General features: G+C 29.2%; 1 protein-coding gene across 1 annotated transcript in view; it reads left to right on the top strand.

Annotated features, from left to right (window-relative positions):
• The first annotated feature begins 391 nt into the window (after positions 1-391).
• The window catches only part of LOC129905288 (uncharacterized), a 104,048-nt gene continuing 76,674 nt past the window's right edge, over positions 392-27,765 (top strand). The window contains exon 1 of the mRNA XM_055980730.1: positions 392-1,104. The gene's annotated coding sequence lies outside the window, so the exon portion shown is untranslated. The remainder of the gene's footprint in view (positions 1,105-27,765) is intronic.

The raw sequence follows: 27,765 nt of genomic DNA, 5'->3' as shown, positions 1-27,765 counted from the left end.
TTGGCTCTCATGAATACAGGTGAATCTCTAACCCTCGTCATATCTCTAAAATTCCACCACAACCACAGCAATATATTCAAATTCTCTGAGTGAGAGAAATACATTTCTGAGAATATGCTCTCAACAAACAGAAATAAAACCGCTTTATTTGTGGAGCACAAACTCCGGAAATGCTAAATAGAAGAGATGCCGATGACTTTGACACGATGGACGCTGCAGCGCATAGCCAAATCAAAGCACACATCTTTCTGTACATCATCACTATCTCTAGCTACTATCAGCCGCCATATCCACAAGCCCCCAAAACAATTGTGTGTATCTTTCGTAGAATGCCGATGCCGCCCGTATTCGACTCGACACTGAGCACAGATTCGAGAATCTATTCCAGTTCCAGTTGTAAATGTTACCTCGAAGTGGTCGTTTGTGCTAACGGTAGTTGTGTTTCAATATTTCGCCCCGGATATCCTTTTTCAGTATTTGAAAAAAAAGAAAGAAAATCTAAAGTTATATTACCCTCATACAGGATATCGTATTTGGCTTGGGATTATTAGCAATTCGACATATAAAGTGGTCTACTATTTCATTCAGAAAACACCTCTTTGCATCTTAATTGAGTTCAGTGGTCAGTGGTGCTGTGCTGCTGCTTTGTTGGCAAGGCAAGGATTCTCTGCCCAGTATATAAAAAAGGATAAAGCATAGGATTTAAACTCTCGGGTTCGTGTTGTATTATAGAGCGTTTTATGCTTTCGACATCTCTCTGTGTTTGTATGTGTTGGTGTAAGTGGTGTATAATATTGTAAAAGCTACCGCCCTAATTTTAAAGGATTTCTTTTTCTTATTGTGGTCATAGGGAATTAAAACCATCAACCATCATTACCACCCTTCTCGTTGTCGTTTTTTCGTCCTCGTTTTGTGTGCGTCTTGTCTATATTTCTATCAAAAGTATAAGGTTTTTGAGTGAAGTGTGTTATCTTGGTGCTCGTTTATCAAATAACGGTTTTATATTCTGTTGACTTGTGGGTGGAATAATTAAAAAAAAAAAAGAAGACACTTTTAAGCGCGGAAAAGCAAATCTAATTGGACTAACAGGTTTTTATTCAAAAAGTAAGTATCCACTTTGGGTGTTCCTTTTTTTTTACTTAAGAAAAACAAAAATCCTTAAAGTTTAAATACCTTACAAAGCGTGTGTATAAGGGGTGTTCAAGTAGTAAATGGTTGTAACACTTTCTTGCATTTTTCATGACATTTTTTTTTTCTTAACTCTCTTTTTATATTACACAAAAAAAAACATAATGTAAAATGCACGCAGAGGTCGTACGCATTAGCTCTGAAATTAAAAAAAAAAAAATATAAAAGTGAACATGATGTTTATCGAGATTTTTTATTGAAATAACGACGTAAACACGAAAAGTGCTGATCTTAAAGTTTTGTCTTTCAATAGCGTAAACAATTTCGATTCTTGAAACTTTATATTTGAGTAACGTCATTCTGTTAGACATTAATAAACATTTTTTTTTTAGTAAGAAAAAAATTAATGGGTTCTACGACTTCAATTAATAAAAAATAAGTAAACAAAAAAAAAAGATTTTGTATTTGTTTGTCATAATTTCTAGAAGAATTGCTTCTTTCTATTGTAATGGGTCTTAAATTTTGAAACCGATCAACAACATTGAAGACGTATGAAAGATTTGTTGTGTGTGGGACAGTAAATTAAATTAACTTTGATAATACATGGATAGTGTTGTCATGGAGATAACATAGAAAATTATATGAAATAGTTCTTGATCAAGTTTAGTTGGGTAAAAAACTAAATAAAAAACTCCTTGTTTAGTACAGGAAAGTTAGTAAAAAAACAGGCATTTTGTAGAACGAAATACAGGACGGCTGAATTTTTCAAATCTGAAAGAGGGGTATTAGAAAAGCTTAAGTCCTGATTTTCGGGACGCCAACCACCTGGCGAAATCCGCCATTTTGAAAAATGCGAATTGGCGTATATCTACTAAACTATTGTCTTGACCGAATCGGTAACTGAACCAAAGTTGTAGGTAATATAAATATCTTTTCTTGTGCATTCACTGTTTTTCAGCGCGGACAACACTTTTGAGGTTGTTGTTTTATTTTTTTGGTTTTTTAATTTTTCTCAGTCTCTACGATAGAAAAATAATTTTTTAGCATCATAAAAGTTGGATGTTTAACTTAAAACAAAATATTTGTACCTCAATATTGTAAGTTTAACCATTAGGTATATACCTTAATAACTCCCTCTCATATCATATTTTTCTTGTTTTTATATTACGTACACGATTAAGCCTTTTTTTCATACCTTATGCAAAAACATATTTTCATATTTTTTTGGAAATATAGAGAGGGATTGCTCTTAAAGTTCCGTATCTTTGGTTTGAAAAGTCATATACATATGTAACTCATACATCGCATGACTTTAAAAAATATACCAAATTATTGGAAATTTGATGGTCCATAACTTTTAATTTTTAAAAAACTATGTAACTAACACGGGGAATGATATAATCTTAAAAAAACCGAAAAAAAAAAATAAATTAAAACAACATAACCTCAAAACTATTGCCCGCTGAGAAAAATAATGTATTACAAAGAAAAAGATAATTAAATTTTCAAGAACTTTGGTCTGACAACCATTTCTATAGGACCCATAGTTTAGGAGATATAGAGCGATTCGCGTTTTTCAAAATGGCGGATTTCGCCAGGGGGGTAGCGTCCCGAAAACCAGAACTTAAGCTTTTCTAATATCCCTTTTTCAGATTTGAAAAATTCAGCCGTCCTGTATTTCGTTTCACGAAAAAGTCTATCTTTCCTGTACTAGTTTTCGAATACCAAATACAATAAAAGATACAAAAAAGGTTTTCAAAGTACAAATTTTATTTTTTTGAGGTATTTTTTTAACGTTTTATTAAATTTAATCAAAATCAATATTATTTGACCATCATGTAAAAAGTTACTGTCGTTTTAATGAACAAGAATTCTTCAGATTACCTACTTTTTGAAAATAAGTGGTAAGAAGATGAAATTTGGCATGAACATTTCATACTACATATACCATTCAAACTATGAATAAAATGAGTGCTTCAAAATGGCTTAAGGACGTTTTGAATCTTTATGTTTAAAATTTGTAAAATCGTTGTTACTATTTACTTAACAGAAATACTATTCAATTATATTATTTTATAAAAATATTCAATTTCTCTAATAATTTTAAGCTCCAAACACACTATTCCATTGAATTTATTCTAAAAATGTTTGTAGAAATATAAATTATTTTATTATTTTTAAACATAAATGTAAAGTGTATACTATATGTATAATACATAGGATAGGGTGTCCCATATTTTGAAAATTCCTGATTTTTAATACGCGGCTAGGAAAAGTTTTGAAAGCAAATAGACAAAAATATTCTCTAAGTTTGAAGTCCCTATCTTTGTGCTAACCCGACGCGAATTAATTTTTAATGTTTCCTCACAAAATATAGATAACTTTGGTTTTGAAGTTATTTACTTAAATATTCGGTAAAACTTTAAAAGTTGATGATAGCAATAAAAGGAGCGTACGAAAAATTTTCTTCAAAATGTTTACCCAGTTAAAAATAACCGTCAACGTCACTGTTTTCATGATATGGATTTTTATTTTTTTTTTTAGGTTGCCCAAAATGGTCCCCCTAAGGAAAATGTCCGTATTTCGAAAAAAGTAACATTAAATGCTTTATGCTTTTCAAAGTTTAATCAATTACTCTCACATTTTTTTGCTATGTGAGTTAAGAAAATTCCAAAAAGTATTTAAAATTTTTAATTTTCAAAACCAGTTCAAATTTCACTGATAAAGTTTATCCGGGTAAAATGGCACACTCTCCAAGCATACGTGATTTTAAAAGCAAAATATAGTCAAATGGCTCCTTTTCCCATTTCTTGGAGAATGGGTGCTAAATCTCTCTAGATCTTTCTTTGAGTCATTCAAAGCCCTGTTCATGTTGTTTGCTCGCTCTTTGGCGTAGGTTTTGGAACTTCGAATGTTTTGGATGCTTTTTTTTTCAAATTTTTGACGGAATCAGGCCAGAACTGCCTCTCTGTAGATCGTTTATATTTAGCAACCATTTTCATTATTAGAGAATTAGAATTAGAGAAATTAGAGAAAATGAAAATGTAAAAGTAAGTATAAAATGGCATGTAAGTAGTATGCCAATATACCCGAGTGCTAACAAGGCTATTTTTCCCGTTTTGTGTTTTTTTTAATTTAAGTTTTATACCGAAAATTCTAAAATCCTTCTTAGTGAAATTATTTCAGTAAATTGATAAGAAATACTTCATTCATACATACAATGTTTTTATACAGTTTTTTTTTTCAAAACAAATGTTCACAAAATTTTAACGGGTGTACTTTTTAAGGTAGATAGAGACAGTTTGACCTGTCAAATTTAAAATAATGGCTTGAAGTTGCTTAAGTGTCGTGTATGTTGGTTTTGCCAGATAAACTAAAGAATCGCATTCATAAAACCTTCTAATTCTGTTCGATTCTACGATTTGTAACAAGGGCGACATTTTACCTTGGGTGCCATTTTAGGCCACTTTCCCCTAATATTTTCAGGTTTTAAAAATTATGTGTGCGCGACAAAAAAAAAATAAATAAACAGCACTGATAAAAATGAAACCTATACCTACGGCTTGAAAAACAAATATGGAATATTTTTTCAACAAAAACATTCCCGGAACTTACTCCGACGATTCTTAATTTCAAACTATAATGTGTTTTTCAATCAAAAGTTTTTTTTTCTGGGAAATCATATTATATTGGTTTAAGTTCAATGAAATTCAGCAACTAAAATAAGCTAAGATTTTTTAAATGACGCTGCTAGCTTGTTTTTCGTCAAAATGATCGACTTGCTGGAACTAGGTGATAACATAAAATGATTGGTATTCACATAAAATATTTTTAAAGACTGCTTAGATTCTTGGTGGCTGTGGTAAATAAAAATTTTTGTACCAATTTTGCCATAGTTTTTGTTTGTACTAATTCTGAGTTTCCTTGAAAAAAAAAAAACAGTATTTCATTAATGATAATTTTGTAAAGTAATCAAATTCTTAATTCTCATAACAAAGCTTTTCCACCGAGTTAAAAAAATAAACAAAATGAACATAATGTCAGCTGTTATGAAACTTTTTTCACTCGCATGCATTTTTTTGCGACTCCTTAACATGCCCTATTCCTATAAATCCCTTATTGCTAGTAAAAACTGTTATCTTGAGTTCTTATACACACATTTTCAAATTTGTTTTCCAAAGTATAAAGAAGGATGAAGAAAAATCTTATCCTTTGGTGATGCTCTTTTGCTATTTTACATCTTTTAATGGAGCGGAAGTGGCATCTTTAAATTGACTTTTGGGTTACTTTCCAAAGTCATGCTTGTGGTTTGAGGGAGGTTGTCGTCGTGTTATCTTTTATGTGTACCATTGTATGTAGCTATGTATGTATGTAAGTTAGCCGGTAGGTAGAATATGAAAGGGTAATTTTGTGTTTGCATTTTTGGTTTCTATTTTCAGATTGATACTACTTGGTCTTTAGTTTAGAAAAGTCACTAAGCCGCAAATATTAATTGAAAATTGGAGTTTCATAGTTTTTAATCAAAGTTCGCAACATTTTTAAAAAATTTGAACATTAGAAAATTACACATAGCTGTCAATGAATATTGGAAACACTTTCAACCACATTTTGATGAGTAATATTTTTTATTTCTTTTCTGTTTTTGTTGTTTTTTCGTCTATTTTACATAATTCTACTATTGACATTTAGAAGAAGATATTTCAATCAAAGTCAGTGTGAATAATTTTATTCAAATGAAGTTCATTTTTATGATCTAATTTTGTTTCTTTTTTTTAATAGCCGCTATCTAACGAACAAGAAGCATATTTAATTTTAAAAGTGCTAATTTAATTAACTACTATTAATTATTGAATTTGTGTTCATAAATTTATATAAAATGCAAGGTTAAACTTCATTTGTGAGGCAGTGATATATTTTATTAGCCATGCAAAATATCATTAGCAGTTTTTTTTATCAAGGTTAAATTATTTTAAGAGATTAATAGACCTAAAGCTGATTGCGCGTTTTTGGTTTGGAGGTGTAAACATGAGAACGCATGTTTATATGCAGATACCTAGTAATATTGAAATAAAATATTGGTAGCTTTTCTTTGTAAAGAAGCACTGGGCCATTGAAAACGCTTTAGACTTCGAGAAATAATAAAATGCAAGAAATCTCATAAATTACACTATCTTTCTGTGTTAGAAAGGAGATTCTAGACAACTCGGGTATGATGAACTCTGTGATAAAAGGTTATACGGTGGAACTTCTATAAGTCGAGCTCTCAAAATTAAAGAAGAAAAATTCGAGTTCGAAAGTTCGACTTAAAGAAATGAAAACAAAATTTTGAAATCTACTATTTTATACGCAAAGTTCTCAAAAGCTGCGTTCCTTTGGAAATATTTATCTACTTTTTAGTACTTAAAGCTGCTTTGAACTACTTTTTCAGTATAGCAAAGTAGATCAAAGTAGTTTTAAGTACTAAAAAGTAGATAAATATTTCCAAAGGAACGCAGCTAAACAAAAATTTCGACTTGTCGAGTACGAAACGAAATTTTCCATACAACGAAATCTTGAACTAAGTCAAACTTGTTTTGTTTTTGCTTTAAAACTTATTTTCTGATGGTTTTTCTTGAATGTTTTGGTTTGTTTATTATTTTGATTTTGACATAATACCCGATGGTATTACTGTTGACTTCAGTTCGCTTCAGCTGCGATCAAAATTGGATATCTCAAAAAATTTGCACGTTAGAACCAATAGAATGGCTAGATTAAAATTAAGGAGGTCAAAGGCCATTAAAAAAGTATAGTTTGCTTTTTATAGAAAAATATTTCTCGCCAATACTACTGTCATTTACGGAAAAATCGATCTTTAAAAATCGTTTTTTGCTTTTTTCAATTTTTTTTCAATATTTTCTAAAACAAAAGTATAGTTTTTCTACATAATCTAAAATAAAATGTTTTAATCTAAATAACTACATTGCAAACTTTTCAAAAATCAAAAATTTTGTTGGTAACTTTTTTGATTGAAAAATAGGCTATTTTTTGTAATTAATTTTTGTAATTATGATAAAAATAAAAAACAAAAAAATCGTATTTTTGCATTTTTCTCAATATTTTTGAGGTTATGTACAAAATGGTTTGAGTAAAAGTTATAGACATTTTTACAATCTACAACTTTATTTAACTTTTTTCGATAGAAGACCTAAGCCGTGCGACAAATCGTGCGGCTAAAATCGACTCGTGAAAAGTCGGCATTACGGGTTCAAAATTTAAATATAAAAGTCGGAATGATATTTGGTTAACTTTTCTAAAATAAATACTACTTTACCCAGCAATAACTTCACTGTGTTAATTAAATTTCTCTTATTTTTGTTGACTAAATGGTACGGTTACAAAAATGTGAAACTTAGTACTCAGTGGAAGCGATGAGGAAAAGGAAAATTTTTCAAAACGTTTTTTTTTTTTTTTTTTTTTATTACATTTTCATTCGATTTCCAACATATCGGTTCTAAGTGATTAATATGAAATAACTCAACGTATTTTTGTATTAAAACAAATTCATAAATTAACAATAATTTTTTTTAACTATGCATTTTTTTTTCAAATGCAAATTTATTTTTCGTTGACAATTCAAAGAAAATGGAACAAATAGTTGTACTGATTTGAGTTCCAATTTGTACTGTTCTACTGGATAGGTATCGAAAGCATGTGTAAACAAAATGTACACTGTACATTAACAGTAGCTGTAGCTACTGTTAAAAAAAATTCTGCCGGGGTCAAAATTCTTTTGTCAAAATTGTGCTTTTCAAAATTCTGTTTTTCAAAATTCTGCTTTTCATAATTCTGTTTTTCAAAATTCTGCAACAAATTAAAAAAGGGTTTGGAAAATGTTAAAAAGTGCGGGCTTTTTAACATTTTTCAAATCATCTTTTTGAAATATTATCTACTTATTTGATTACTTACCTACATAATTTGTCATTCTTTGAATGCATATTAATTTTTGTTTTATAAATGAATAAATTTGAAAATATTAAGAAAAGGTTTTTAATACTAAACATTTCCGAAAATAATTAAAAATTTTTAATTTATCAAATAAAGATGAATATTCGAAAATTTGAATAAGAAAAGAAATATTTTGTATCAAACAACATCGGTTCCAATAAGTTACAGATTTTATTTGAAAGAAAGTCAATCTATGCATTTTAAAAAATATTTGCGACACTTAAACAAAAAAATTTAGGAAAGTACCAATGCTGAATTACACTAATGAGGTATATTTTTCTTTAGTCAGCGCATATGCTAAAAAAAAAAAACAGAATTGGTAGAATTTTGAAGTTCAAGTATAATGCTAGCAGAATTTTGAAAAGCAGAATTTTTAAAAGCTGGGGTCGAATTACGGCACACGATTACGATCATACGTTAACGTTTTGACTATTTCTGTCTCTATTTAATTATTAGAAAACGAAAGGGGCACATAGCAACCATTCGTTAACGAACGTATGCCGTAATTCGACCCCTAAACTTTGAAAAGCAGAATAGAAAAAAAGTAAAATTTTGAAAAACAGAATTTTCGTTAAAAAAGCAGAATTTTGAAAAGCAGAATTTTGAAGCCAGAATTTCGACCCGATCCCGTTATTATTAAACCAAAACCTTAACCTTGATTATAAGTAAAATGGCCAAAAGTCTTTGCAAACGACTCCCTTAGAGATCAAATTATTTATTTATTTTTCGTTCATTAATTGCAAGAACCTCTTCCTCAAAATCCCTAATTAGAAAGAAAAAAAAAAAATAATAAACCCATAAACAATCAAAAATCTTGCAGACAAATCTAAAAATCAAATAATAAAAATTCTGTAATGCTAAACCTTCAAAAGGTCGCCCATACCTACCTATAATATTTTTATATTTGACTCTCATTTGTGTTTAACCTTAAACTTTGTTTATAAATTCAATCCTAAGTGGGCTTTAGGTCTGGTTTATAATTTTTTCTATCTTGTCTCCGACGTTTCGACCGTGTTTACAGTCTTCTTCAGGGCTAATATAAAAAAATATAAAAAAATTATAATAAATGCTAAAAATCTATTATCAATACTTACAGATTCTATCTTCTAATTTTAAGAATTTAATCTTAAAAATGTTAAGGTTTTGTTTGTTTTTGTTGGTTTTTATTTTTAAATATTTTAAAACTTCAAAAAATTCGAAGTCTTGAAAAAGACGTTTCAAATCATCGAAATTTCAAAATATAAAAAAAAATTTTAATTATTTGATAAGAAATTCAAACTTTCTTATCAAATCTAGCCTACAGAATCAAGTTGAACATAAATTCAACCTAAAATATTTCTTTGAACAAACTGACTATAAATGTTGCTGAGCCCTTCACAATCTGTTCTTCTATTAACCCTTTCGGACCCAGCGTTACTCTCATGTAACATATTTTTAAAAATTCGTAAAAAATATTCCATTAAGTATTTTTTTAGGTTTGGATGGCTCAATTGAAAGATATTGATGCCTAGTTACTGGATTATTACAAAAATTTAGTCAAATATCATACCTTTAATTATTTTTTATCGAAAAAGAAACTGAATTTCACATTTTTTCTTTTTTTTGCAAAAAAAATTTTTTTTTATATATTGTCATAATTTTGAAAAAAAGATATAAAAGAAGATAATCCAGAAAGTGTTTTGCTTTTTGGCTTAGAAGAAGTAGCATATATTATTGTTCCATAAAAAATTATTTTCTCAGTTGTCCGACTTTTTTTGGTGGTCATAGGCAGTGCATGTTACTTACATGCAACATGAGAGTAACACATTAGTTTTGCTATTTATTATTTTGGAAAATAACTTTTTGCTATTCATATTTCTTAGTTGTGACGTTTTTGATACGATAATACTGAAAAAACATTTTTTAATATTGATTTTCATAGCTTGGGTTCGAAAGGGTTAACAGTATTGTCTGTATCTAATATATGCAACATTTCTATTAACATTCTTTTACTGTAATGTTTTTCTATCTGTAAAATATCTACGTCAGTAAAATCTGGTCTATGCCCCTCATCAATACAGTGCAAAGCTAAAGCTGTTTTTTGTGAATGTCCGCTATTTATATCGGACCTATGACCAGCTATACGATTTTTTAGTTTTTGCATCGAAGTTCCTACGTAAACTGAAGGACAATGGTTTGTCCCATCTCCTAAACATTTTATTTTATAGACTATGTTTGATTTCTCAATTTTAGAAAGTTTACCCTTCAAATTCGAAAACAATGAAGTTCTTAATATATTTGCCGACTGAAAAGCAATACGAATATTTTCTTTATTCCTAATAGGAGCATTTAAAATTCTATTTGAAAGATGGGGAATAGGTATATATAATGCTTCTATAAGAAACTTGTGTAACATTTGCTACTAAATTTGTCTGAATCAATGGGTTGAAATATTGATTCAATAATGTTATTATTATATTTAAAGGAAAGGAATTTGAAAGTAACGTATCCGTAATAATTTTAATGTTTTTTTGACGAAAGACAATGTCACTGATATCCAATACTCTATTAATAAAATTTTTTGCTGTATTAGTTATAACATGTTTAGGCTGTTTGGAATTGTAATTAATGAGACGACCAGAAGATGTAGGTTTTTTATACCAATCAAAAATTAATCGATTATTTTTTCTTATTACCAGCACATCTAAGTATGGAAGTTGACCATTATTTTCAAACTCTACTGTAAATTGAATTTTCGGATGAAAAGAATTTAAAGCATTTAGAGTTGAATCAACATGACTGGATTTGAGAATCATAAAAATATCATCAACATACTTTGTAATTATTTTTGGTTTATTTGGACTTTTATCGAAAACATTATCTAATAAAGCTTCCATTACAATGTCTGCTAATAATGGAGAAGCAGGGCTTCCCATAGGAACTCCTTGTTTTTGTTGATAAAATATATTATTATATTCCAAATAATTATTATCTATTACACAAAAACGTAATATTTCTAGGAATTTCAACTTAGGAATTCTTGTATGATTTTGAATGATATTCCAACTTTTTTCTACCAATTGTAATACTAATGGAATAGGAATATTTGTAAATAAAGATACAACGTCAAACGAAACAAGAATACTATCTTGTTCTAACATAACTGGTGAAACAGTTGAAATAAACGATGAAGCGTTTTTTACGTTGTATTTTGAGTCAACAGTTATATTATTTAAAATTTTAACCATGTATTTTGATAATTGATAACATGGCACATTCATTGATGAACAAATTGGTCTCAGTGGAATATTTGGTTTATGTATTTTGGGTAGTCCATAAATTTTTGGACTATTAGCAGTATAAGTTGTCATGCATTTCTTTTCAGATTCATTAATTAAATTGTTACTGAACAAGTATTTAACAAGATTGTTATTTTTAATTTGTACTTTATTTGTCGGGTCACTTCTCAAAATGGTATACGTATTCCTATCAGCCATCATAACTTCCATTTTTTCAATATAATTTGTTTTTTCTATTGCTACTGTAACATTGCCTTTATCAAAAATAAGGTCACGAAAATAGGAATTATTCTTAAACTTTGTTAACAAAAAATAAATAAAACCGTCATTGTAGCACTTTGCATATTAAACCAATTCCCTCGTAACCTAACCCATCAGTCAATACAAAAAAAAAAAAAATAAAATCTGTCTAAGTAAACAGTTTACGATACTTACCAACACACAATTGAAGCCTTTCAAATACGAGTATGAAAACGAATTCCAAATATTTAGAGAATTTTTAAGTAAATTGCTCTGTAGCTTCCAGGTATCTTTTGCTTGTTCCTTTTTCATTGTTTGCAGAATCAAAGAGAACAAGAAAAAAAATCCATATTTTTCCTTTTGTATCCTTATCATCCCACACACACAATATTTTTTTTTTCTATCTGAATGTGTTACAAGGATCCACTCTTTATTTATGTGGATTCTTTACCTGTGGGAATTTCTTCCATCACCTGATGGGCAACAAACCCCACCAGAGAGAATGCCTCACATATCCCGAGGATTCATCCCGTAGCACACCCTCATTTGTGCGCCAGCCGTATGTGAATCACAGCATTTCCTTATCGTTCTCTCTATGATCCACCACAACAGCGCTCCATCCAGTTTTCAGTCCTTCGGGGGTCTCTGTTGTGTGCTTAAGGACTCGCCCTCTCGACTCATCATTATGTACATGTTTGTAGAGGTATCCTATTGTTTTATTCTTATTCCAGATGGTGTTGTGTGTGCTATATGCAAAAAATTATTTGTTCATCTCCTCTCTTGGTGGATTATAATGGAATCCCTATAGTCTGAGCGCTGGACATAAATATTTAATAAATTCACATCTTTTCAAAGTTTGTTGTTTCCTTTTTTGTCGCTGTAGGCCTGTCTATATAGGACTATGCTTTTGGCAGCATTACAGGCTTGTTACAGAATTCCAGTAAAATGAAAAAAATCAAAATGATTATGTATTCTGGGATACTGGGTCGAAGCGTCAATGTCCTTTGGAGTGCGTCGTGTGTTCTCTTGTCGTTATTACACATTGCGGAACTGGGTCAGTTTAAGTTTGTTAGGGTAAATTTGAGAGAAAAAATAAAATGGACGGCAAAAGTACCAAATTGTGTGTGTGTTCTAGTTAAAAATAAATAGTAAAATGGGCAAATTATATATGCATGAGTAATAGTGAGTAGTTAAAGCTATTTGAGGCTGCTGAATTTAGGATAAAAAATAGTTTTTTTTTTTCAGCTGGAGTAAGAGGCTTTTGAAACTACTTGTTTTTTTGAGGAAGCAGAGTCACTGCCTCCATCAAGGAAATCGAATTTATTGGTTAAATATATAATATGTTGGGTAGGAATTTGTAAAACAAGGATTTGAAAAAATAAAAACGTGTTTGAATAATAAATGAAATTTTGAATTTAATTAAGCTAGAAATTTAAAAGTTTTGTTTCAATATATTTGTTTCGTATTTCGTATGAAGGCCAAAATACCATTTAGTGCCTAAAAAAAATGTCCCCTTTTTTTAATTTCATTTTTCTTGAAGAAAAAGTACAAATTAGTAGAAAAACTATATTAAGTTATAAAATTAACATTAGGTATTTAACTTTTACAAGTTTGAAACCCAAATTGGGATCAAATTGTTTACAAATCACGGTAATATTGTGGTTTAACTTTGTAACGCAGTGGTATTTAAAGTTTTAAAGGTGATTTTTGGTAATAAACTATTAAGAATATTTTATTGCAATTAATTTTTCTGTGATTTAACTTCATAAGAGACTTACGTTGTTCCTATTGTTTCAAATTGGAATATCAGAGAGCTTAATTATATGATTTTACAAATAAAACTGAAAATTGCAGTAAAGTAACACAGTTGTTTGGTTTTGATCACTTTAGGTTTAAACTGTCATAAATATAGAAATATCATTCAAAACATCGCACAGTGGTGCCATTCTTCGTTTTTGGCGACAAAATTCATTTGCACGGCCATTTCTGGACGAAAAGTCATGAAATTTGGTACACTGCATGATTAGTATGGATAGTATGGAGAATACGAAAAGGCTGCCAACTTTTTTTTTATTCAAAATGGTGGCTCCAAAATGGCGGAAAGAATGAGCGTTAAAATAGAATTTTCATTTTCAAAACAGTATATAAGCTAGAAATTGGGCTAAATTCATGTCAAAAAGGTATTAGATTTAAGATTTAGGACTCATGGATTAATATTCATTACAAAAAAATCAAAAAATTTGAAAACAAAGTCCAAAAAATGCCAATTTAGTAAAACACACTTTAACACCTCTAATTACGCTATTTCATGCATTTTTTTTAAATTTATTACGATTTTGAGATCTCTTCTATTTATGTTTCATAAGAAAATTGAAAATATTGAGGTTATATGGCTGCCAACTATGTTTTTAAGTAAATATAAGAAAACATGATATAATGAAAACATGATATAAAAAAACGCTATTTCATGCATTTTTTTTAAATTTATTACGATTTTGTGATCTCTTCTATTTATGTTTCATAAGAAAATTGAAAATATTGAGGTTATATGGTTGCCAACTATGTTTTTAAGTAAATATAAGAAAACATGATATAATGAAAAGTTTCAATGTTCAATAAAACTAAGAATTTATTTTTTCCGTAAACCAAAATATACTTTTCTAATAGATTTTAGCGTTTTAAATTCAAATCCAGAGTCAAAAAAAATCTATGACGTCACGTTTCAAAGATATAAATTGATTTTGATCTGCCTATATCTCAAAAACGTGAAGTCATAGATTTTTTTTGACTCTGGATTTGAATTTAAAACGCTAAAATCTATTAGAAAAGTATATTTTGGTTTACGGAAAAAATAAATTCTTAGTTTTATTGAACATTGAAACTTTTCATTATATCATGTTTTCTTATATTTACTTAAAAACATAGTTGGCAACCATATAACCTCAATATTTTCAATTTTCTTATGAAACATAAATAGAAGAGATCTCAAAATCGTAATAAATTTTAAAAAAATGCATGAAATAGCGTTTTTTTATATCATGTTTTCATTATATCATGTTTTCTTATATTTACTTAAAAACATAGTTGGCAGCCATATAACCTCAATATTTTCAATTTTCTTATGAAACATAAATAGAAGAGATCTCAAAATCGTAATAAATTTAAAAAAAATGCATGAAATAGCGTAATTAGAGGTGTTAAAGTGTGTTTTACTAAATTGGCATTTTTTGGACTTTGTTTTCAAATTTTTTGATTTTTTTGTAATGAATATTAATCCATGAGTCCTAAATCTTAAATCTAACACCTTTTTGACATGAATTTAGCCCAATTTCTAGCTTATATACTGTTTTGAAAATGAAAATTCTATTTTAACGCTCATTCTTTCCGCCATTTTGGAGCCACCATTTTGAATAAAAAAAAGTTGGCAGCCTTTTCGTATTCTCCATACTATAATCATTCAGTGTACCAAATTTCATGACTTTTCGTCCAGAAATGGCCGTGCAAATGAATTTTGTCGGCAAAAACGAAGAATGGCACCACTGTGCATCGGTGCAAATGTTATTTTACAATAGATTAAATTATAACCATTCTATGTCAACTAAAATATGTGAAAATATTTTGTTAAAAATTTCCATATTTTTCAAAATGTCCAAAGGGACAACTTTTTAGGCACTAAGTAGTATTTTGGCCCATGAGCAAACAGGTCCTACATGATGCTCACGTTGCATTTTCAGCTTTGCTGATATTCATTTATTTTCAAATAAAAAATATACTCAAACTCAAAAAATAAATATAAAATAAAAAACAAGGTACATAATTAACGCTATTTTACATTACAGAACCGTTTTTCTTTTTTTTTGATTTGAACTTTTTCATAATTAAATAGAACAAATTTTAAAGAAATTTATAACAACATTTATGTTGTCAAGAAATTATTTAAAAAAAAACTGTGTTTACTTTGGGTTAACTTCACTTTTTATGAGGAAAATGTACAAAGTAGTGGAAAAGCTGTTTTGAGTTGTATTACCTACGTATACAAAAATATAGGAAATAACCCTAATTTTGTTTGAATTTTAAGGTCTGTAACGTAGTTATTTTTCATACAAAATATTGGTGTCTCATTATATTTGTAAACAGGAATTTCTAATGCTATCTCATAATTGTTGCCAAAGTAATAAGTTTTTTAATTTTATTTCAATCCCAGTAAAAACTTGTTTCACATAATGGAAAATATTTTAACATTGTGTCTCGCCAACAAGGAATTAAATCTAAGCTACATTGCGTTACCATGTACAAGCTTAAAGTAACTGTAGTTTAATTTAATGTATCCCATTCGACTTGTTGTAACTTATGATAGCCATTGGGCAAAAAGCTATATAAATTAAGAATTTCTAAGTCAATGAAAGAGGTGGGAATTTTTATTGCGTGACCACTGGAGTTACTGCTTTTTTTAGAAAATTTTCAATATTATTATTCTTATGCATAGTTTTTAATCTAACAAGTTTGACAGTGATAACAGTCAAAAAAGTTAGAGTTTGTGTTTCAATAAAGTTCATATTTGTGATATATGTAATTAGATATTTACAACTGCGTTACTGCTCCAGATTTTTCAAAATTTCAATTTTGGGGCATTCCATGAAAAATGGTAAAAAGTGTAATAGATGGGATTTATTGCAATGAAAAACTTCTTTAGAGGCAGAAAACTCTTCATCAAGAGTTAACAAGTGTTTGCGAACTTAAGTCCTAAATCGATATTCACCTAGCCAAACTTTTCATCAAGTTTTAAGTAAAAATAAACGCTTAAACGTGCTGGACTTAATGTAGCATACGTTACGCAACATACATATGTATCTAATTTATGGTAACTATATTTGTTAAATTGCGACTTGTGGACGCTTCATTACATAGAAGGGATAATATAAAATTATTTCTAAGTGTTCAAATCGATCTAAAAACTGTTGCAGCACTTAAAATCTATTTCAAACACCAAAAAACATGCAAAAATTTCATATATGTACGTTACAATGGAAAGCTAATTTTTTGTTTGAAAAATCAATTTATCGAAAATAAGCTAGAAATGTGAAATATGTTTTTTTTTTTTTTAATTTGTTTCAAAAAATTTTTTTCGAAAACTTGAAAACTTGTCAGCTATTTAAAACTTATTTACATATATACGATTTTTTTTGGAATTGAATTTTGAGGTTATTTTATTAACCTTTCTAACAACATGTACTCTAACTCAATAGAATTAGCCAAAGAAAAATAACTTTCCATTTTAAGGAAGAGATTTGTACTATTACTTCAACAGGTAAAACAGAACCGAAACAAAAAGATGAAGCTAATAGCCCAGTCATTTTAGTCATTTTTAAGCCCAATCTGCGGAAAAATTCCTACTGGGCTGAATTTTGGTATACAGCTTAATGACGGCTTTGTTATAAAGATGTGAAAAATCGACATGGATATCGTGTCCGCGTTAAGAGTTATAGGGGCCAAAAGGTCACGAAAAGTTTTTCGCAAATATCTCGCGACCTATTGATCGGAGGTCATCAGAGGTTATATACAAATTGATGGTCGTGAAATTATATGTATTTTTTCGTATTTGAGTGCAATTTAGTCACCTTCTCTGCGCTTTACTCGCGAAACGGTTCATTTCACAGAAAAATGTGTTGGGCATATGTTGTAGATAAGAGTTATAGGGGCCAAAAGGTCACGAAAAGTTTTTCGCAAATATCTCGCGACCTATTGATCGGAGGTCATCAGAGGTTATATACAAATTGATGGTCGTGAAATTATATGTATTTTTTCGTATGTGAGTGCAATCTAGTCACCTTCTCTGCGCTTTACTCGCGACACGGTTCATTTCACAGAAAAATGTGTTGGGCATATGTTGTAGATAATTTCACGACCATCAATTTTTATATAACCTCTGATGACCTCCCATCAATAGGTTGCGAGATATTTGCGAAAAACTTTTCGTGACCTTTTGACCCCTATAACTCTTAACGCGGACACGATATCAATGTCGATTTTTCACATCTTCATAACAAAGCCGTCATTAAGCTGTATACCAAAATTCAGCCCAGTAGGAATTTTTCCGCAGATAAAACCTAAAATTACTAGACTATAATAATAATATTCGATATGAGGTATTCATTTGAATCAGGGAAAAATAATCCAAAGGGTGTTTTTTTATTTTAAGGGTTCATTTGCTTGTGTGAAAAGCTATCAAAGTACAAAAAATTTAACTTTTATTTTGTTCGTATATTGTTTTATGAGCTTTTTGATTCTTCATTCACTAAAACATTTTTCACAAGTTTGTTTATTTTTAAATTTTAAATTTATATTGAATTTTTATCTGAAAAAGAATATTACCATTTTCTTTTTCAAGGTTTTAATTTATGAAGCGTATATTCATATTTATTATTCGATCTTAACCAAACTTGTCAAAGTATTATGTCCATAAAACAAACAACATAATAGATCCATTGAGAATATTGAAATTAATGTCAATAAAATTCATTTATTAAAAGAATAATAGATGTCAAGTACAGATGTTTTACTTCTCAGACTGAAATTCCGATCACATGTCTATACAAACCCTATAAGCTGTCCAATCCGCAGATTATTTCATCTTCTCCATACAATATGTCCGTCGTCATGAAATTTAATCCATCATTGGTTCCCTTTTGAATTTCTCAGTTTTCATTCATGCAATCGTACAATTTACGCCAGAAGCATTTTTCCTACCTCATCAAACACTGTCCTCGTTTTACTTCCATCCGACCTACCGACCGCTCGCCCAACCACGCCACCCATTCACCATCCTTCGAAAAATGCATCTGTTTGAAATACTGATAAGAATTACTTACTGTCGAATTCGATTTACTATGCCATCGGGATGTCTCTGTCGTTGAAGCTACTCTATGTGTCGTCTGTCTCTGTGTTTGAATAGTTCCCAGAGTGAGCAACCAAGTTATACTTTCGCAATTCAATTCAATAAAGAAGAAATATTCTTTGGCTGTGAAATTTCACATCAGCTTTCTGCCATTACGTTTGATTGATTTCTGATCACCCAAAGTGGAGACATGCAGTCGGGCGTAACCGATTCAAAGTAAACTCGGCTAGAGACCGAGAGAGAGAGACATGTATGTCATGTTGTTTACATTGCAAATGATCCACCCTCTGAGACCCTTTTTCAGATGGTGCATTTAGGGTACTCTGCGGTTCACTTGGTTAGATGCACTTATCTTTGTGTGATTGCTGATTTTTTCTTTGGTTTTAACAGAGTTTTGTAAAGTACTTTGTGAGTTTTTAATTTGGTCTTGTATTTATTTGGTTTCACAGACAAATTTTGGAGAAAATTTATTGTGTTAGTGCCTTGCGATACAGGTTTAAGCAACCTAGACCTAAAATACCTAATTTTGAAAGTTAATGAATGCTCAACAAAGCTTTATTATAGATTTGATTATAAAATCAGCCATTTTTTTTTGCTTTAGTATTTTAAGCGGTTTAACTTTGAAGGGTCTTTATGGTGTATGCGTAACTTTTGTTCTAAACAAATCTCAACGTTTGATGCAAATTGTTATATTCTTCAGCAATTAATCAGATAAGTAAATTTATTTATTTAGTGTTTTACATACATGATATGACTCACTTAAACCACTTTGGAGTCATTTAACAGGTTATTATAAAAAAATCAACTTTGTTTATCTATTACACTGGTTAACAAGGTTTTTGTTACAGACACCAAGATATACTTTTCTATAGGTTTTTTGGGTGCTGAGCTCGAATCCAAAGTCAGAACAATTCTATCACATCACGTTTTTGAGATAATCCAGTTAGAAAGTCGAAAATGCCGCTTTTTACCAGTTTTCGAGATTATTATTTATTAGCTTTTGCTTATTTGTTTTAAATGAATTTGTAACGGTTTCTAAAAGAACAAAATCTTATCTTTCTAAATCCGTTCAAATCTCTTAAATATCTCTTTTCTTCTTCGAGAAATCTTAAGTTGAAATCAACGTGATTGGTATATCTCATGTTTATTTGCTTTTAATTGCAAATCTCGAAAAGTTCTTTGCCAATCGCTTTCAAATTTTGACACAATGTTCCATTTAGAATCTCGCAAGTTTTTTATATTTGCGAAGGTGGTGAATCGCGGTGAGATACATCAAAGCGTGACCGTGTCAGATAGTTATACTTAATAATTACTAGTGAGAAAAATATAACTTTTTTCTTGTTTAAAACAACATAAGAACTTACAGGAATGTAAATGAAACGTTGTGTCAAAATTTGAAAACGATTGGCAAAGAACTGTTCGAGATTTCCTATTAAAAGGAAATAAACATGAGATATACCATACACGTTGATTTCAACTTAAGATTTCTCAAAGAAGAAAAGAGATATTTAAGATATTTAAACGGATTTAGAAAGACAAGATTTTGTTTTTTTTTTAGAAACCGTTACAAATTTATTTATAGCAAATAACCAAAAGCTAAGAAATAACCTCGAAAACTGGTAAAAAGCGGTATTTTCGATTTTCTAACGGGATTATCTCAAAAACGTGATGTGATAGAATTTTTTTGACTTTGGATTCGAGCTCAGCACACCAAAATCCTATAGAAAAGTATACCTTGGTTTCTGTAACAAAAAAAATGTTTAATTTTGTTGACCAGTGTTATTTATCGGTTTATAAACGCGCGAGCACACAAAACGTTTTGCATGATCAAAAATTAAGGTTATAAATATTAAAAAATCCCACAAGTAAATAAAATACAGACTGGGTCGAACGACTTTAATCTTTGAGCTGAAATTGCTTACAATTTTAAAGCTTTTCATATAAAAATTTGGTTAATGATAAAAGAAAACAAAATTCGTTTTTCAAAGAAAAAAAAATTATGAAAATCGATTTTTAAAATAAAGACAAAAATTAAAAATCGTTAGAATCGTTGTTTAAAAAATAATTTTTAATTTATAAATAATTTAAGAAATGTTAAAATAATTGTAATCATTTAAAATAAAATTTCTAACAACAATGAATGTGTTCTTCAAAAAATAAAAAAATTATTTCTAATTCTTTTTCAAAATCTAAAAAAGTTAGTTTTTCAAAATTTGATTTTTGATTTATATTGAAATATATGAGTAAATGCTTTTGCATTGGTTTTTTTTTTTTTTTTGAAAGCAAAACTTTTTTTTATCAAAAGATAGATCTTGTTGTGAATCTTATACGGGGTGGCCTAAAAATAACACTAACATACATTCATACGAGTCGACTTTCGCCTAAAAGCTTCGCCGCACGGAAAAAATCGACTCGTAAAAAGTCGGCGTTACATTTATATGAGAGCATTACCCCAAACAAAATTTTATTGCAGTTTTAAAAAAAGTTTAAAAGTTGAAGCTAGAGCGAAAGATATTAAAATTTGAATTAATCAAAACAAGGTTTTTCAGAACAAAAAAAAAAAAAACAAACAAAAATAAACAATTTTTCTCAAACTGTTGTTTGTTTAAAAATGTATCCTATTTCCGTAACTTTTTCTTTAATCACAATTATGATCCTAAGTGGGCTGTAGGTCTGTCTTGTAATTTAATATTTTGTCGACGTTTCGGGCGTGGTTACACCCTTCTTCAGGTCTAATATTTAAAAATAATAAATTTCAAGATGTTTCTTAAAATTTTGTGGTGAATTCTGTGGTATCTCTTTTTTATTTTGCAAATATTTCAAAATTATTTGAAATCTTTTTGTTCAAAATTTAGCTTTTTTTTTTGAAAAACTTTAATTTTTCCTTGGTTTATCTAAAATTTAAACAATATTTATTAATAAAATATTCAAATAAACTGATTTTTCTACTGTTCTTAGGCTGTTGTCTAATTATTCTAAAAAGTAATTTACAGCTGGAAAAATGTGGTGTTTTACTTCATCTCAAAAGTTCAATCCCTCAGAACAGAAAAACTGTTCGATATTTTAAGCTTCTATAATTATTAAGCTTTATTTTAATCTTATCGTCTATTGTTAATAGAAAACGGTAAATTTTCTAGAGAAAAACTGTAAAAAGGTCTATTTTGATAGCTTTTCTAAATTGATTTCAAATGTAAGAAAACATTTTTTTTATACAAAGTAAGCTTGATTTCTTTGTAGAAAACTAAATGAAGTTTTTAAATATATCCTTGAATTTTCTGTAAAGTGATCCGTTTTTGAGGTATTGATAGTCAAAGTCAAGAATATGGTTTTTGGTTTTATAACTGATGATTGCAGATTAAAAAAATCTTAGAAGTTTGAAACAGAAAGAAACTTGAAGCACTTGAAGTTTAATAAATAGTATTTCTAAAAATAGTAATCATTTTAAAATTTTTAGATAGTTTCAATGATTTTGCTATAACATCATTTCAAATAAAATATTTAATACTTAAATCTTAAAACTATAGAATGTAGCTTTTACATGCTTTGTGTTTTGTCATGATACGATCCTATGAAAAATCACTAAAAAAATCACGAATTTTTTTGTTCCTTCATTTTTTGGGCTAGTGTACATATGTATGTATGTATATCAGATGGAGAAATATCTTGAAGAACGAAAGCTTCTCAATGGCCGGTTTCGCAGCAAAAGGACAACCCTGGTGATCCGATGGTATAACTCAACAAACTGTGAAACAAATCTCCCGACAAACAATTTCGGTTCTATAAAGCTTTACAGATGCAATTGTTGCTTCTGTTAAGCATTATAGAAGCAAAATTGTTAGTAGGGCTACATCGCGTGTGAAAAAATATTATTGCTCTAGATATTTCAAAAGTCTTTGATAGATGCAATGAATGCATTCGATATCGATGATTCTCTTCATTGTTGGATAAGATAACCTTAACCGTCAAATACGACTCATATTTGATGAGTTCAAGCCCCTCACACAAAATAAATGCTAGTGTACCGCAGGGTTCCATTCTGTCTCCGACTCTCTTCCTTATTATTATCAGTTTATCTGCTTATCGAAATTTTAATCTTCTAAATTGTTTCACTGATGATAGTACCTGCAGCTTTTCATATTCTTTTGCGAATTCACATCCAAATACTTCGGATTTGGACCTAGTCCAAAGAAGTCCAATGCGAAATATGAGTCCGAGCTAAATTTAATTCTTCAAAAACTCATTCCTTCAGAACCTAGCCCTTTTATCAATGTAATCTTGTGCTCTCTTGTTTTTGCCAGTTCTTAAAAAGAAAAACTTAAATATTTGATTATAAAAATAAGATTTTGTGATTTTATTTTAAATGTTGAAAGCAGAGTATACATAGTTAAATAAACAAATTGATATTAATGATTTCTTGTGTAAGGAGGTCTAACCAAGTAAAATGTACTGTATATACATCAATTGATGCTGATTTCCCAATGAATATGTTGCAACTCTAACAAGTTATTGACCCGCAGCATCGCAAGCAGTTATATTTGTCATGCAGTGCATGATGTAGAGCAAATAAAAAAAAAAAAGACTCTTCAATATCAACAACTCTTCGCTCTTCGAAAATCCCTAGAGTGAAAGAAGCTCACCGCTACCAACCAACATAGTCATATAAATACCAAAATGGTACTTTCAATGAGAATAAATTCCTATAGTTGACAAATAGGCACACGGTTGGGCATACATATATACAAAAAAAGGAGCAAAATGATGATGGCTGAAAAAAACATGAGATCTGAAGTTTAATTTGCCAACTCTACGCTTGCGGCTGCTACTTGGCAAGGATTCAATTTCAATTTCTAGTTTTTTATTTTTCCTTCGTTTCTATGTGTATACAAACATACCTACACACATTCCTATAACACATTTATGTATATTTTTTTGTTCTTTTAATAATTATTTTCCGTTTTGCTTTGGATTTGCGGCTGGCTGTGCATTATGAATATATATGCATTTACAGTCGCGCCAAATTAATTAAGAGAAATTGCACTCAGATGTCATGGATGTTGGAGTGAAATGCTGTAAGCGTTTTATAAGTGTATGACACACAGACTTTTCTATTACGCAGTTTTTTATAAAAGAATAAATGTCAACATGCCTTTATAGATTTTTGTACTGGTACTGTTGGTTAAGGAAGTAGTTTTCTGATTGTTTTAGGAGTTCTGTTTGATTTGGTGCTTTGTTTAAACATTCAAAAGTTCTGTTCAAATATTTACCACACACAGAGTGAACTTGGGACCTTCAGGTTTTGAATTAAATCGCATTTGATGAAGTCACTACAATGTTAAGTTTTAAAAATATTATGTGTTTTTTTTTTTTTTTTTGTAAAAACTACTAAAGAACGAAATGGAGGAAATTATATTTCTGTTCTTAGCACATTGCATTTATGCCGTATAAAACATTTTGATATATCGTCGGAGTAAAGCAAAATTGTTCTAAGTCCTTAAGAAATCCTTACGCCGACGATATGTAATTTCTTTACCTATTCCGAATTAGCCAGCTATCTTCTAACTAGGATTGCTGAAATGGATGAAATTTTGATATTTGTCTTCTATTTTTTGTTTCACAAGTTTTAAATATAAAAATTTTGAAGATATATTTTGAAAAATATCAAGCAATATTATGTTATATTTTTTCCGCAATTTTAAATTCAAGGTTTTGGCCCAAATCCCATAATTATTCAACTTTTGCAGTGGTTTATTTTAAGAAGTTTTGGACCTACAGAGCTGTGGTTACGCTCAAATTGTATTTTCCATAATATGCACTATTTACATTTTGAAAGCTGAAAACTGAAAAAAGTTCGATAACACCGCGGTTTTTCGCGCACCGAGGAATCAGCACCGGCCCTTCAAAGCTGCAAACTTGGTTTTAAACTACTGTTGTCTATCCTTCTAACATATCCAAAAATCAGTACAGTGCAATTAATTTTATTACTCACACTTTGCCACACAGTTTTGTTGAAAACTCATTTTTGTTTTTCTCGTTTTTCAAAAGAAACTTTTCGTTGGTCGTTGATTTGACTAGAACTGTTATTTTAAGCCATTGGAAATAGTTAATAAATTTGTATTAAATGTTTTTCTTTGCAATAGAACAAGTCTAATGGCTGTCGGTCCACCCAATCGATCCGTATTTATAAAAATGCACATACACAAAATTGCACATAAGGCCATAATGATGCAAATACAAATTTTTGTTTGTCATACTTAGTTTATATATAATAAATCCCTCGAGGTCTGTTTAGTTTTAAAGTCTAAAACGAATTATCGAATTTTAAAAACATGCTTTCAACTAAAAAAGTCAAAAATATTGAAAAAATGCTAATTTTTGAAATGGTACATTTCAGTCGTTTCTTCACAAAAAAAAAAATTTCATATTATCAACGGATTTTACCTCTACTTTATTTTATTAGTACAAAGTTTGGGAGTATCGGCTTCAACCACGAAATGACCCTTGATTTAGTAAAAAAAATAAAATCATCAATTTTTTAACTTTTTTTTCATTGTTTTTAGGTTATAATTTTAAAGTTTTTAACCATCTTTACTTGATAGAAAATTTAATTTGCTATGAAAAGTGTCTTTGAACCATCTCAAAGTTAGGCTTGGTTTTCGATTTACCTAAATCAAAAAAACTGATAATCGACCAGTGTTGCCGTTTTCTCAGAAATGCACCAATGGATTTAGTAGCACTTTTGGCTGGAGTATTCTTTTATGCCAAGGAATCATAGTCAGCAATAAAAACTCCTGAATGAATTTGTTCTATTTTTGCTCTGGAGATCCGATCTATTAAATAGTCTATAAGTTGTGTAAAAAAAAACATTTGTAAAGCCACTTTTTTTTTTTTTGTACTTACTGAGTTTGAATATATCTATTGGTTGTTCACTGCTCTCATTTTATACCTCAGTCTTCATTTCGTACCTCACACTTCAAGAAGGAGGATTTGTCACTGTGGTGTATGGTATGAGGAACATTTTTGTCTATAGACAAAGTTAGGTGCCATTCATATGGAAATGCTACGTCTGCGAAGTTATGAATTTGACATTTCATTCATATGAGTGGTTGCAGAGATCTGCGAAGTGTCATAAAAAAACCAGACTAACAGAAATGAAATTTTATTTTTGAAAACCAGAAGAACAGAATTGGAATGAATTTATTGTTTGCGTCAGATTTGCAGATTTTTTTTTGACGCTAGATGGCGCCGTACGATTCTTAATTTTTTTTTCATTTGAAATACATCTTTTTTATTTTTTAATTCATTATTTTACTCAGTAGCATCGAAACTATTTGAAAATGGTAGTAAGTGATTATCAACTAGGGTCTTTTTTCAAGAAGAGAAAAACAGATTTTTTTTTGTACGGATTTGTACATGTTTTCATCATTATTTGTGATGTAAAAAAAAATTAATTTAAGAAAGAAAATCATTACATTCCAGTTTTTCGTATTCCGCGACCTTCCGATATTTCGCTGATCTGTCGACAAAAACGAGGTGATTTAAAAATGGAGCTTTCTTTATTTTTATTAGAAGAAGAGTGTACAATTTTTTGCGTATTTTAATATGATTTTTCGCTGGCACATATTAATTTTATTGTTTGCATTAAAACAAACAAAATAAATTACGTATACACCATGTAGTCCCAAATAAAACAATTTTTTTTAATATTTGTATTTTTTAGTTCGAAGATAAAAAAATAATTAGAAAAATTAGGTAGTACCTAGATACTATTAATGCTAAAGAGTCAATGTATCTCAATTCCACACAGCATCAGCTTGTATTAAATAAGAGAAAGAATCAACGATTGGGTCTCTTTCCTTGAACTTTTATTAATTGTTTTGAAAACATTTCTATTAACTAATAAAATTCAGAATAATTTAAAAAAAACTTGTTTTCAGATTTTCGCATTATTCTGTAAATTGGAAATATTTATAACTGAATTTTGAAGATTTAAATTAAAAACAAATATAAGAAAAACAAAACAATATTTCGACTGAAAAAAAAAGTAAAAACAATAATAAATTCAGAAGTTGTGCGGTGTTGGTCCAATTAACATGATCCATATTATGATATCGTGTGGGCTTTAGTTTTCCCTCAAAATAAGCATAGCGTGATCGATCAAAGAGCTTCTTATTTAGCAATTCCTTTGCATGTTTATAAGGCACTTTCGATGAAAACATATGTATGCATGCTTCTATTACAATATTTAATGTACATATTACACTTCAGTAGATGATGACTGCTTCATCACGCTCGAATATTTTTTATAAACAAACTAAATGCATTTGATTTCATTATGATCATGGGGTAAATCTAACGTAGATATATGCATAATACATTTATGTTTGTATAAAAATATTTATTCTGAGAAAAAAATAATTTCCGAGTTTTTTATTTGGTTTTAGGTTTTGAAAATTTTTGTGTTTATTGTAAAATATTATAACAATCCACAAAGTACATACTTAAATGAAAAATTGGCCTTTTGTTGATGTTATGCATCCATGATTTTTCAAACAAAAATCAAAAATTGAAATTAATAAGAAAAAAGAAATGAGCAACAATTTAATTATCTCAGTTAAAATTTCTATTCGACTTAACCTTGCAAAAATTATGTGGGTACTAATGGAAAGGTGGTACGGAATTAAACTAGAAATAAACGAATTTTTTGGCAGTATAAATTTTGTGTGGAGGTGTTGTTGTTGATGTTTAATATCAACGAAACTTAGAAAAAATAAAAAAAAAAAAATATTTTTGGACTTTTTTTGAAAAAAAAAATACAATTTTTTGGACATGGACGAATCTAATTTTTTGGAACTTTTTTTTATGTTTTAATTAATATTTTTTTTTTAACTTTTATAAAAAAATTAAATAAAAACTTTAAAAAAAAGTAAAATAATATAAAAATAAAAAATGATACATTCAATTTTTTACTAGCTCTATAGGTACGGTGACAATCCGTCCCGGTTTACCCGGGATAGTCCCGTACTCCTATAGCTTGTCCCAGGTTTTATTTAAGACTTCCGGGACGTAAAAGTGTCCCATATTTTGTTATTTGTCTTGTAATACCAGCTAGTGTTTATCAGGTTGATACCTAAGTCATACGAGTTAAGAATGCAGCATGATTTCAAAACTTTTAAGAACATGTTAAAAGTTACAAAATTTGCTATGTTGTCCAAAACAAAATGAAAAATACAAAATTCATTG

This window comes from Episyrphus balteatus, chromosome 1 (assembly GCF_945859705.1).
Source record: "Episyrphus balteatus chromosome 1, idEpiBalt1.1, whole genome shotgun sequence".
In the NCBI taxonomy this organism is placed as follows: Eukaryota; Metazoa; Arthropoda; class Insecta; order Diptera; family Syrphidae; genus Episyrphus; species Episyrphus balteatus.
This window is presented reverse-complemented; position numbering and strand designations above follow the sequence as displayed.